We start from the raw sequence: 12,692 nt of genomic DNA, 5'->3' as shown, positions 1-12,692 counted from the left end.
GGTTCTGGTTGAGCCTTTAGGACTTTATCCTGTGGCAATGGGGAACCATTGAAGGCTATTGAGCAAGGGTGTGACTGATTACACAATGACTCAGCCGTGGTCACACAGATCAGCTTCCTGAGGCCCCCTACAATCCTCCCCTTCTGATGCTCCTTCCTTCCACATGCTCTTCCTTCTTTGCCTGCAGAGGCCAAGCTCTGGCATGAATCCAAGCCACTAGCACAGAGATGGCCACCTCCAAGATCCACCCTGCCACCCCTACTCGGTGCTGGTTCAGTGGTCCTTGGAGGTTCAGCATTTAGAATCTCAACATGTCACACCTGGTAAGGGTTGGAGCCACCCACCTAGCACAGAGACCCCTGGGCAGGGTGGAGCTTTCTTGTAAAAATCACCAAGCTCTGGGTTGAGTCATTTTTTCCACCACACCCTCTGTTTATTCCTTCCTCCCAGAGTAAACTGAAACCAGTCATCGGTTGGGACAGGGGGCTCGGGTGCAAAAGAGGGACTTCTAGATTGAACCTAGGATACCGTGCCGTCAGGAGAATTGTCCAATATCGGTGTCTCTTCAGCAGGCTTGCTTGGAAACAAATACATCAAGGTCAGAAGCTGGGAGAGGAAAAGAAGGGAGAGGAAAAGGAAGTGACAGAACATATTGGTGTGCACCAGCCAGTCGTAGCCATGAGAGTTCAATGACAGAATTTATCAGATTCTCACCTCAGCTCAATGAAATCAGTTTTCTCCATCCTATAACTTTTAATCCCTCCACGGAAAAAGAAAACAAAAGGCTACAGTTACTGAGAAATCTGTTCTGTGCCAGGCACTATGCATAACCTTGTTTGGTCCTCCTAGAAACTCTGTAGTAGTATACCCATTTTGTAGATGAGAACGCTGAGGCTCAGAGAAGGTAAGTGACGCGCCCAAGATCATGCAGCTGGTAAGTGGCAGAACAGGGAGAAAGCAAAACCAGTTTCTGAACTCACCCCCTGCCATGGTTAGCGTGGCCCCAGCATACAGAGAACCTCTCCCTTTAAGCCCTGCCCTTCTTTCTACCCAGAAGGGTGAACCGCTGCTCCCCATATCACTGCCTCGCTTTGTTCAAATCTCTGCCTAAAAGTCAGAGAAGCCTTTCCTGATCACCCCATCCAAATGGCAGCCTCCATCACCCACCTCCCTTTACTCTTCGTCATTCATAGCAACTGCCCTACCTTAACATATTTACTTATTTATCTGCTTCTTGTCTGTCTCTACCCACTAGAATGTAAACTTCATGAGGACAAGGACCTGGTCTGTTTGGTTCACTGCTGCATTCCTGGTGTCTGACACATAGTAGGTCCCTAATGTACTGAACGAATAAAAAGAGGAAATTCTGCTTTCTTCCACTAAGAGTACCCCCTCATCCCCATCTGCTGCTAAATCCCCTCACCCTTCAAAGCCCCTCCCCTTTGCTCTCCCTGCAAGGGACTGCTTCTCCCTCTTCTTCCCCAGCCCAGGGATAAACCCAGCCGCCCACGCAACTGCTCCAGCTAGAAACCAGAAGTCACCCTCACCTCCTCTCTTTCTGCCTGACTCTCCCCGCCCCCCCAACACACCAGCAGTTTCCAATCAATCAGCAACTCCAGTCCATTCTGCCTCTTAAATTGTCTCCCAAATCTGCAAGATCTTCAGTCCCTGCTATGCTCTCTCCACCAGGCAGCCCTCCTTTCTTGCCTGGGTGCTGCGTCAGCCTCCTTACCAGTCTTTGTCTCCAGTTTGTCCCCTGCCATTCAGTCTCCACATTGCAATCAGAGTGATTTGTCTAAAGCTCAAATTACCTGGATAAACATCCCATTGATTCCTCAGTGGCCTGAAATAAAGTTTAAGATCTTAATGTGGCTTACAAGACTCTGCCCCATCTGGCCACAGCTTCACTTTTAACACACTCTGCTCCTGCCTGGTTGAACCAATTCCAGTTCCCCAAATGCGCTCATATTTCTTCTCCCTGGGAGGTCTAGCCAACACCTGTTCATCATTCAGGTCTCAGCCTAGATGCCACTTTCTCCGGGAAGCCCTCTCCAACCTCTTCTGCCCCACCAGGCTGGGTTAGGAATCCTTAGTGTATAGAATCAGGGCTTTCTCCCCACTCAGAGGGATCCTGGTGTTCATCTGGGCCAATTTCATACTCTCTTCCCCTGAATCCCCAATCCGCATCCCTGCTTGAAGAACCTCCATTGTTTCTCTGATGCCTGTCAAATTTTAAGACCATCCCAAGTCCAGACTTACACAGAAAACCTTCTGGGGAGTGGAAAGAAGGATGTGACTGAGTCAGGATGCCTCTAGCTCAAGTCCCCTCTTTGCTCAGAGCCTCAGTTCCTTCTGTAAAATGGGGATGACAACATTAATATCCACTTCACAGCTGTTATAAGTAAAATTATAGATGTTAAAGAACAGTGTAAACACTGAAGTGTGATGAGACATGAGGATGATTATTATCTTTCCTGGCTCTGTGTTCCTGCAGCACTCTCAGGCCATGACCCACCATTTTGCACTTAATTATACCCTGCCTTCAATTATCTATTCTTGCTTCCGCGTGGCAGGCTGCTGTTTACAACTGCTGTGGCATCCTCCTGGGATCACATCTTCTACAACTCTTCTGCATCCCCTAGAGTTCAGATATCAGCCCCAACCAAACAGAAGGTGTATATTATTACTGTGATTATAACCAACTGCCATTTATGGATCACCTATTATGCACTAAGTACATATTGTTTCTGATTCTCAAAACTACCCAAGAAATAGATATTTTTTATTTCTACTGTGCAAACTAAGGCTCAGAAAAATTAAATAACTTGTTCAAGGTCACATGATCCTGGGGGTAAGAACCTCGAGAATCTTGCACTGGTCTCCAGATTGATGTTAAGGACCTCATGGATTTCCACCTGCTTGGCTCTTTTCTTGGTCACCAGTTGAGCTGTGTCCAGAGAGAGAGAAAAAATCAAACCAGGGGCTTGGCAGAGGAGGTGGCTGCCATGCCACGGACCAGACACAGGGACTTTTGACATGTAAGTTGGGTATGGCTTCACCAAGAACAAAGCCACAAAGCTTGTTCCTGTGGTTGAAGGGTGTGGGAGGTGGTCAGGAAAAGCCCTGGGACATCTAGCAGTGCCAGCACCGAACTGCTGCCCAAGTCTGTGAGGAGAGTAGACTGGAGTGGGATCTGATGGCCAAATCACTCACAGTAAGGGAGTGGTCAACTCACAAGTTTCCATCCTCCATCAAGAAATTGATGGAGGAGGAGATGCAGGGTTCATAGAGCGCCACTAGGTGGCACTGTGCAAGGAGGGCACAAAAAGAGCCCTTTGGAACGTTTCAACGCGAACAATTAGAAGGGATTTTAGAGCAAGCAAATGCAACGTAAAAGCCTCCTTTTACAGAAGAGTTGTGAGGCCCAGAGAAGTTATTTGAGTTGCCCAGTTTCTTGGGCCTGAAACCACTACCAGAGACCTAGACCTGTCTCTTTCTAAGCTCTGTGCGCTTCACCTTCGGTACTCATCAAATCACATCAAGGTGCCCATCTACTCGCGGGGTGAGCTTACTCAAGTCACTGATATTTTTTTTTAAGCCTCAGTCTTCCTGTCCATTGAACAAAGGATTTGTCTAGGCCTGTGATGACAATGTGGTAGCCACTAGTCATGTGTGACTAAATTTAAATTAATTAAAACTACAACCTAAAATTCAGTTCTCATACTAACCAACGTTTCAAGCTCTCAATAGACAGTTGTGGGTAGCTGCTATCATATTTGACAGCACAGATATAGAGCACCCCCCCCCCCCCCATTGGTGCAGGTAGTTTGAACAGACAGCATTGGCTGGTAACTGAGGTCCTCCCAGCTTCAGTATTCTATGGATCCTCTGTGAAAGCACTGGAGAGTGTAACACTAAGTGCATAAGGTTTCCTAGCTCTCAGCTTGGGTTTTTAATCATATGCAAGCACTGCGCGGGGCGCCTGGGTGGCGCAGTCGGTTAAGCGTCCGACTTCAGCCAGGTCACGATCTCACGGTCCGTGAGTTCGAGCCCCGCGTCAGGCTCTGGGCTGATGGCTCAGAGCCTGGAGCCTGTTTCCGATTCTGTGTCTCCCTCTCTCTCTGTCCCTCCCCCGTTCATGCTCTGTCTCTCTCTGTCCCAAAAATAAATAAATAAACGTTGAAAAAAAAAAAAAACATATGCAAGCACTGCGGGATACAGAAGAGAATAAGGTGGGTAAAAATCCTCCCTTCATGGAGCTGACATTTGAATGCGTGTAAGGTACTAAGTCCAAAAATTACAGCTTCTGCAATCAAGGTACAGTGCCTTAAGCTTTGATGTGTTTATTTATCTAGATAAAACACAGTATCTGGGGCACCTGGGTGGCTCAGTTGGATAAGCGTCCCACTCTTGATTTTGGCTCAGGTCATGATCTCACAATTCGTCGATTCAAGCCCCGCATCAGGCTCTGTGCTGACAGCATGGAGCCTGCTTGGAATTCTCTCTCTCCGCCCCGCCCCACCCCCCGTCCCTCCCTGCTCTCTCTCTCTCTCTCTCTCTAAAAAAAAATAAATAAACTAAAAAGTAGGTCTGGGGTGGAGCCCATGAACCTGCATTTTTCTAACAAGCTCCTTGGTGATACCATTGTGGTCGGTCCCAGAGCCCATTTTAAGTAGCAAGGATTTGGAGAATTTTGTGGCAGGACAAGATGGGCATGTGTGATTCAACTAAAACATTGTGTGTTCATATTGTGGATCTTCCTGGGAAGCCTGGGTTCAAATCTCACTCCCGGGTAGCGCATTCTTCCTGATCCTCAAAACTAGAGTAGGAAGGCTCTTCTGGCCTCTATCATTCCTCACACTTCCCTAGCTTGGCGCTGTTCACACTACCTTGCCTTTCTTTCCAAAATCTTTGTCCCAGCCTCCCTCACGCAGCTGCAACCTGTCACTGGTCTCATTTAGTTCTATATCCATTAATTCCCTCAATAAGTACTGAGAGCCCCTGTGTGCAGGTATCCACCAGGCTAGCTGCTGGAAATCCTGCAGGCAGACACGGTCCTGGCCCTCAGAGGGCTCACAGAATAGGAAAAGCCGAGAGTGAAAAAAAAAAATCATGGCAGGTGAAATAAGAGTCACAAAAGAGGAAGCAGAAGATGCTATGGGAGATTATGACCAGGGACCTACCCCAGTTTTGCTCAAGGAAGACCTTCTAGAAGAAGAGGCATTTCATCTGAGAGCTGAACAAGTAGGAGCGAGCCAGGCAAAGAGAGGAGGTGTTCTAGTTACTATGGGCACAAATCAAATTCCCCCAAACCTTACTGGCATAGAATAACCATGGGACAAAAAAGACCACTGTGGCCAGTTTTGAAAAACACACTCTGCCCCCATGGGAAGAGTGTGACAGTGTAGAGAATGCTCGGGCAAAAATCTTCCAATGAGAGAAACAGAGCCCATCCGAAGACAGAAACACAACTTAGTAAGACTGGCATGCAGCCAAGAGAAAGAGACTGGTATAAAGATGAAACATAAGAGGTCAAAACCCCAAAACCCTCATCCCTGCCCTTGGGGAGTTAGTCATCTCAACAGCTATCGTACCTCCCTGTGTTTCATGATTTACAATCAACAAAGCAGTGCCTAAGTTATTTCCTCATTTTTTTTAAAGCTTACTTATTTATCTTGAGAAAGAGAGAGAGAGCAAGCAGAAGAGGGGCAAAGAGAGAGGGAAAGAGAGAGAATCCCAAGGAGGCGCCAAACTGTCAGTGCAGAGTCAGATCTCGCGAACTGATACCATGACCTGAGCTGAAGTCAAGAGTCAGACGCTCAACCGTCTGAGCTACCCAGGCGCCCCTTCCTCATCTGTTTTAAACCACAATCCTGTGAGGGATTTATTAGCCCTAGTTAACAGATGAAGACACAAAGTATCAGTGAGGGAAGTGGGAGGCAGTACAGGAAGAGCAGGGGTACTCAGCGATTTTAGTTGACGCATGGATAAACATCTTACGTGTTGATAAACATCTCACGTGTTGATAGTTAACATGTGTTTTTCATAGAAAGATAGGTCTAGGGCGTCAAGCTCATGATGTCACTGACATTATGGCTTGGGACAAATCAAAGAAGTGAATTGATTTAAAGTGAACTTAGGGGAAACTATTAAATGCAGAATAGTATAGAGGGTCTGTGACTATGGTACTGATGAGAAAATTGGAGGTAGACGAGGAGAACTTGAAAACTACGGCCAAAGGAGTAAGTGTGGGATCTGTCTGGAGTCAGGTCAAATCGTGGCCAGGTTCTAAGGACAAACATCCCAAGAGAGAGCCAGCCAAGTTGTTTAGCCATCCCATGCCTCTGTTTTCTCATGTTTAAAATGAAAATACTCTATTACCTGCCTTCATAGGGTTGTCACAAAGAGTAAACTAGTTAATATTTGTAGAGCTCTTAGACTAGTTCCTGGCATTTATTAAGTGCTTGTTAAATAACTAAATTAAATTAACTGACTTAAGAATAAAAGGGAATGTTTTGGCTCTTGCAACTGAAAAGTCCCCGGGTATTTGTCTGTCTTCAGGCTGGATCCGGCAGCTCTCTCTCTCTTCCTCTTCCTCCCTCTGTCTCCCTCCAACTCACTTCTACTCTTCTCCATGTTGATCCATCCTCAGATGACCAACCTCTCACCCAGTGCTGGTCACTGCAGCTCCAGGGTTAGAGGACCTGGACACAGCTACCAGTCGAGAACAAACAGACACCCCCTTGCCATCATTGTAGGAAAAGCCCCTGAATTAGCTCTGATTGGTCCTACCTGAGTTTATTCATTTATTTTTGAGAGAGAGAAGGAGAGCACAAGAGGGGGAGGGGCAGAGAGAGAGAGAGAGAGACAGAGAGACAGAGAGAGAATCCGAAGCAGGCTCCAGGCTCTGAGCTGTCAGCCCAGAGCCCAACGCAGGGCTCGAACCCATGGACGGCAAGATCATGACCTGAGCCGAAGTAGGACGCTACACCCACTGAGCTACCCAGATGCCCCTAAAGTTTATTTATTCATTTTGAGAGAGAGAAAGCACAGCAGGGGAGGGACAGAGAGAGAGGGGGAGAGAGAGAGAGAATCTCAAGTAGGCTCTGCACTGTCAGCATAGAACCCGATGTGGGACTAGAACTCACAGACTAGAACTCACTCATGTGAAATCATGACCCGGGCTGAAATCAAGAGTCAGACGCTTAACCAACTGAGCCACACAGGTACCCCACTAATTTCTTTTTATCATTAATATTCTGTTGTGTGGATGTACCATGGCTTATTTATCCACTCACTTTTTGAAGGCCATTTTGGGTGCTTCCAGTATTGGGCAGTTATGAATAAAGCTGCTGTAAATCTGTGTGTGCAGGGTTTTGTGTAGATGTAAGTTTTCAACTCATTTGAGTGAATGCCTAGGAGTGCAATCACAGGATCATATGGTAAGACTACGTTTAGCTTTATAGGAAACTGCCAGGCTGTCTTCCAAAGTGGCTGTACCATTTTACATCCCCACCAGCAATGAATGAAAGTTGCTGTCGCTCCACATCCTTGCCAGCATTTGGCATTGTTATTTTTTTGGATTTTAGACATTCTTATAAGCGTATAGTGGTACGTTGTTTTGAGCTGCAGTTCTCTAATGACATCTGATGCTGAGCATCTTGAAACATCTTTTCATATGCTTATTTGCTACCTGTACATCTTCTTTGGTGAGATGTCCAGATCTTTGTCCATTTTTTAATTGGGTTGTTTTTGTTGTTGTTGAGGTTTTTTAAAAAAATTTTTCAGAATGTTTATTTATTTTTGAGAGAGAGAGACAGAGCATGAGCAGGGGAGGGGCAGAGAGAGAGAGGGAGACACAGAATCCGAAGCAGACTCCAGGCTCTGAGCTGTCAGCACAGAGCCCAGCGCGGGGCTCGAACTCATGAGCTGTGAGATCATGACCTAAGCCGAAGTTGGACGCTCAACCAACTGCGCCCCTGTTGTTGTTGAGTTTTAAGAGGTCTTTATATATTTTGAATACAAGTCCATTAGCTGATATGTGTTTTGCAAATCCACACTCCCCCACACACTCTGTAGGTTGTCTTTTTATCCCCTTAACAGTGTCTTTTGCAGAACAGAAGTTTTTAATTTTAATAAAATCCAGGTTTCCATGTTTTTCTTTCACGGATCTAAAAACTCATCACCCCACTCATGGTTACCTAAATTTTCCCCTGAGTTATCTTCAAGAAGTTTTATAGTTGTGTGCTTTACATTTAGGTATATTATCCATATGAGTTAATTTTTGTGAAAGATGTAAGTAAGGGCAGTATCTAGATTTTTTTTTTTTTTGTTATGTGGATGTCCAGTTATTCCAGCACCATTTACTGAGAAGACTACCTTTTCTCCATTGAATAGTCTTTGCTTCGTTGTCAATGATCAGTTCATTATATTTGCGTGGGTCTCCTTTGGGGTTCTCTATTCTGTTCCATTAACGTACTTGTCTGTGCTTTTGCCAATACTGCACTGACTTGATTATTATAGCTTTATAATAAGTCTTGACGTTGTGTAGTGTCAGTCCTCCAATTCACTGGTGTTTTAAAATTTGAATTTCATAATTTCAGTGTGTCCCACATACATACTGCTAATTTCTATTTATAACTCTTGTCAAGTAGATAGCGGCATATGGTATACTCTATTTACAGAGGCATAAAGAGGCTAAATAACCTGTTCTTCCAACAGGTAACAGAGTCTTGGCTTTTTAGTGCCTTGATGCACTAACCCAGTCCCTGGGGAAGGAAACTTGATCTATTGCCTGCAAGGTTAACTATTCCTCATGTACATTAAAACGCTGGAATTCTATTTGATCTGGTTTTTTTTTTTTTCTGAGTTTAAGTATCAGAAGTTATCTCCCTGATTTTTTATAAAAATGTTTAATGTTTTTTAAAAATGTTTATTTATTTTTGAGAGAGAGAGAGAGAGAGAGAGTGGGGGAGGGGCAGACACACACACACACACACACACACACACACACACACACACACACACAATCCAAAATAGGCTCCAGGCTCTGAGCCGTCAGTCCAGAGCCTAACATGGGGCTTGAACTCACAAACCGCAAGATCATGACCTGGGCCCAAGTCAGACGCTTAACAGACTGAGCCAACCAGGTGCCCCTCGTGTTTTTGGTTTGTTTTTTTTTTTTTAAGTTTATTTATTTGCGGAGAGAGAGCACAAGCAGAGGAGGGGCAGAGAGAGAAGGGGAGAGAGAATTCCAAGCAGGCTCCAAACTGTCAGCGCAGAGTCCGATCTCACGAACTGTGATATGACCTGCGCTGAAGTCAAGAGTCAGACGCTCAACCGTCTGAGCTACCCAGGCGCCCCTTCCTCATCTGTTTTAAACCACAATCCTGTGAGGGATTTATTAGCCCTAGTTACAGATGAAGATACAAAGTATCAGTGAGGGAAGTGGGAGGCAGTACAGGAAGAGCAGGGGTACTCAGCGATTTTAGTTGACGCATGGATAAACATCTTACGTGTTGATAGTTGACGTGTGTTTTTCGTAGAAAAATATGGTTGTGTAGTGCTTCACTGTATGAATAAACCATGATTCATCCATCCATTCCCCTATAGGTTAGGTTTTTTTGACTTTTTTTGCTATCATAACGGGCCAGAAGTAGCGTTCCTTGCCGTGTTTTCTTGTGCACACATGTAATGTTTCCTCTAAACTCTTAGAAGTAAAATTTCTGGGTTGTAGAATAAGAGAATCTTCAATTTTAGGTTGAATATACCCACTTTTTCCCAGGAGTCCAATCAGGAAATGAAAATGGTTGTATCAGTGACTGCCTCTGCAGAGCTGCTCAGTTGGGGCATTATCTAGTGCACCTAGGAGAGAAAAAGGAGCTACATTCATTGTCACAAGCCTTATTTGAATAATCCTTGTCTGCTTCCAAAAGCGAAACAAGAGACTATTGGAAGTATCACTTAAATATCTACCCAATAGAATAACTGCTTCTGCAGTATCCTGAACTATCCTATCCTTGAATACTATCAAAGACAGAGAGCTTACCACGTCCCAAAGTAGCCCAGCTCTCTTGATTAGAAAGTTCTCAAACATCTATGGCTGGAAGCGAGAATGAGAAGTTTCCATTCTAAGAGATGACAGTATCTTCTTTTTTGAATCTGTTTTTTTCTATGTAAAAATGGGAGTGGGGGGGCACCTGGGTGGCTCAGTCAGTTAAGTGTCCAACTCTTGATTTCGCCTCAGGTCATGATCTCACAGGTTCCTGAGATCAAGTCCTGCATTGGGCTCTGTGCTGACAGCTTGGAACCTGTTTGGGATTCTCTCTCTCCCTGTCTCTCTGCCCCTCCCCTGTTCATGCTCTGCCCCTCCCCGGTTCGTGCTCGCACTCTCTCAAAATAAACATATTTTTAAAAATGGGAGTAGGAATAATACCTAAATCATAAGGTGGTTGTGGGAATCAAATGAGATAGTGTGTGAATGTATGTGTGTATACATAGATAAATATATACACTTGTACATACATATATGCATATACATGTATAGATATGCAATATACTCATATATGCATATATATTCATATATGTAGAAAAGAGAAAGAGAGTGCATGAGAGGGCAAGCGAGCTCTTGGCAGAAAATAATCAATTAATTGTAGCTGCAGCTATTATTATTTTTCATCCTATCATCCATTCCGTAACAACAAAGTTCATTCTGCTAAACAAGTATTTACTGAGTGTCTACTATGTGTCAAAGACTGTGCTAGTAATCACAGAAACATCACCCACACTTCTCTGTATTTATTTTTTTAAGTTTTGTTTATTTTTGAGAGAGAGAGGGAGAGTATGCACACATGTGCATGAGTAGGGAAGGGGCAGAGAGAGAGGGAGAGAGAATTCCAAGCAGGCTCTGGGCTTCAAGGGCAGAACCTGACTCAGGTCTCAATCTCATGAACCATGAGATCATGACCTGAGCTGAAATTAAGTGTCCCATGCCTAAACTGACTGAGCCACCCACGTGCCCCTCTGTCAGTATTTCTAAGAGTCTCTGTGACATTGCCAGCATAGAGCAATGGTTTAAAATGGAAGTTCTGGATTCAAATAATCTGGGTTTTAATCCCAACTGTATCAACTATGTGATTTGTGGGAGTATTGCTTAATTCGCTGATAAGAACTTATCTCTCATGGTAAATGTTCAATACATGTTAGCTATTATTCAATTTAATTGAGCCAGTGACCTTAGCCAGGGTTTCAGCCTGAGCCTGGAGAGCTACGGATAGATAATCTTAAAGCTCTCTTTTAGTCCTAAAGTTTATGATTTTTTATATTCAGTGGAACATCTGTGGGGGAGAAATGAGGAAGAATGACCCACATTTATAGGCATTTCACAAAGCTGAATTTGCAAGTAGGTTCTAACTCCTCCAAATGGGAAGAAATCACCCTTTGGGAGCTCACAGACTAATTTATACACTTGATGTGAGCAGAAGCAGGAAAAAAGCAAGTCATGGAGTGATAAACATGGGACAAACACTATAAATGCTAAATATGTATATTCCTTTCTGAGAGTGGGTACTGCCTGGTTCTCACTGGAGGGACAGGTAGTGTTCAAAAGCTCAGACTCTGGTGTAATACAGATCTAGGTTTGAATCCCTATTTGGTTCCTTGTCAGCTATGTGACCCTGGGCAAGCAGCTTTTAACCTTTGTGTCTCAGCTTTCTTTTCTGCAAAACCCAGATAGTAAGAGTATCTAAAAATTATACTCAATACAGTGGTGACATAGTAAATGCTCAATAAAAGGGAATTATTTTTATCTGACAAATGGCACCCTACAGGTGAGTGACAAGTTTCCATTCTCAAGAGATGACAATATCTTTTTCTGACTTTAGGCGCTTCATGGGTGGGGCCCGGTCTCTGCCTTCATAAGTTAGGCACGATGCCTCCCTTGTCACCTTGGCAACTTCCTTAGAGAGGAGGGTGTCTCCTCTGTCAGACTTGGCACTCCACTAGGCTGGAACTTCCTCTTCCTTCGAGGTGGGAACAGTAGTGCCTCCACCAGTTAGTCTCAGATGGACCTTGTCTCTGTCAGCCTGAGGGTTTCCAGAGTTGTGTGTGGTTGGCTCCCCTCCAAGCCACTCTGCGTAGAACTGACTGATTACCTTTTCTCCTCTTCCTTGAGGCCCAGGAACAAGAGTGAGGAATGCGCCTCTTCAGTAGCCACCCAGGTCAGGGAGGAGTTAAGATGAAGGTCGGCTTTAGGGGGTGGGAGTCGGAGGGGGGGGGGGGGGCACTGGGGCCCCAGCCTGAAAAGTCTCGCAATTCAGGGGATCTGAGGAAGTCTCGGTAAGGCTCTTAGGAGACTGCGCCGGGCTCTGAGCAGCATTTGGGTGAGTGTGAGAAGTGCCCCAGAAGCAACGCGAAGGAGCATTTTACGTGGATGTGGGGTGGGCGGTGCGTCAGGGTAACTAATGGCAACTGGGCGGGGTGAACCCGCCCGGCAGGAGCTCTTCGACGGAGAGAAACTACGACTCCCAGGATGCGCCGGGGCTCAGCCCGGCTTTCCCGCCTGCCCACTGGCTGCCGGTCCGGAGAGCGCAAGAGCGGATTGGTCGCGGCGGTGCGGGTCTCCCCCACTAGCAGGTTAGTAGGCACCGCCGGCAGCAGACGTTGACCGGGCGCGCGAGGGGGGAGGGGCCCGT

General features: G+C 45.5%; 1 long non-coding RNA gene across 1 annotated transcript; it reads right to left on the bottom strand.

The window, feature by feature from the left end:
* Positions 1-2,741: 2,741 nt before the first annotated feature.
* Positions 2,742-12,692, bottom strand: LOC109256771 (uncharacterized). The gene is made up of 3 exons (XR_002075770.2): positions 12,153-12,692; positions 9,775-9,864; positions 2,742-2,947 (listed from the first exon to the last, which is right to left on the bottom strand). It is a non-coding gene; the product is annotated as an uncharacterized LOC109256771 (long non-coding RNA).

The sequence above is a fragment of the Panthera pardus genome, unplaced genomic scaffold (assembly GCF_024362965.1).
Source record: "Panthera pardus isolate Hobbes unplaced genomic scaffold, ASM2436296v1 HiC_scaffold_11, whole genome shotgun sequence".
Classification (NCBI taxonomy): Eukaryota; Metazoa; Chordata; class Mammalia; order Carnivora; family Felidae; genus Panthera; species Panthera pardus.
The sequence above is the reverse complement of the archived record's forward strand: the minus strand, read 5'-3'. Positions and strand labels throughout refer to the sequence as shown.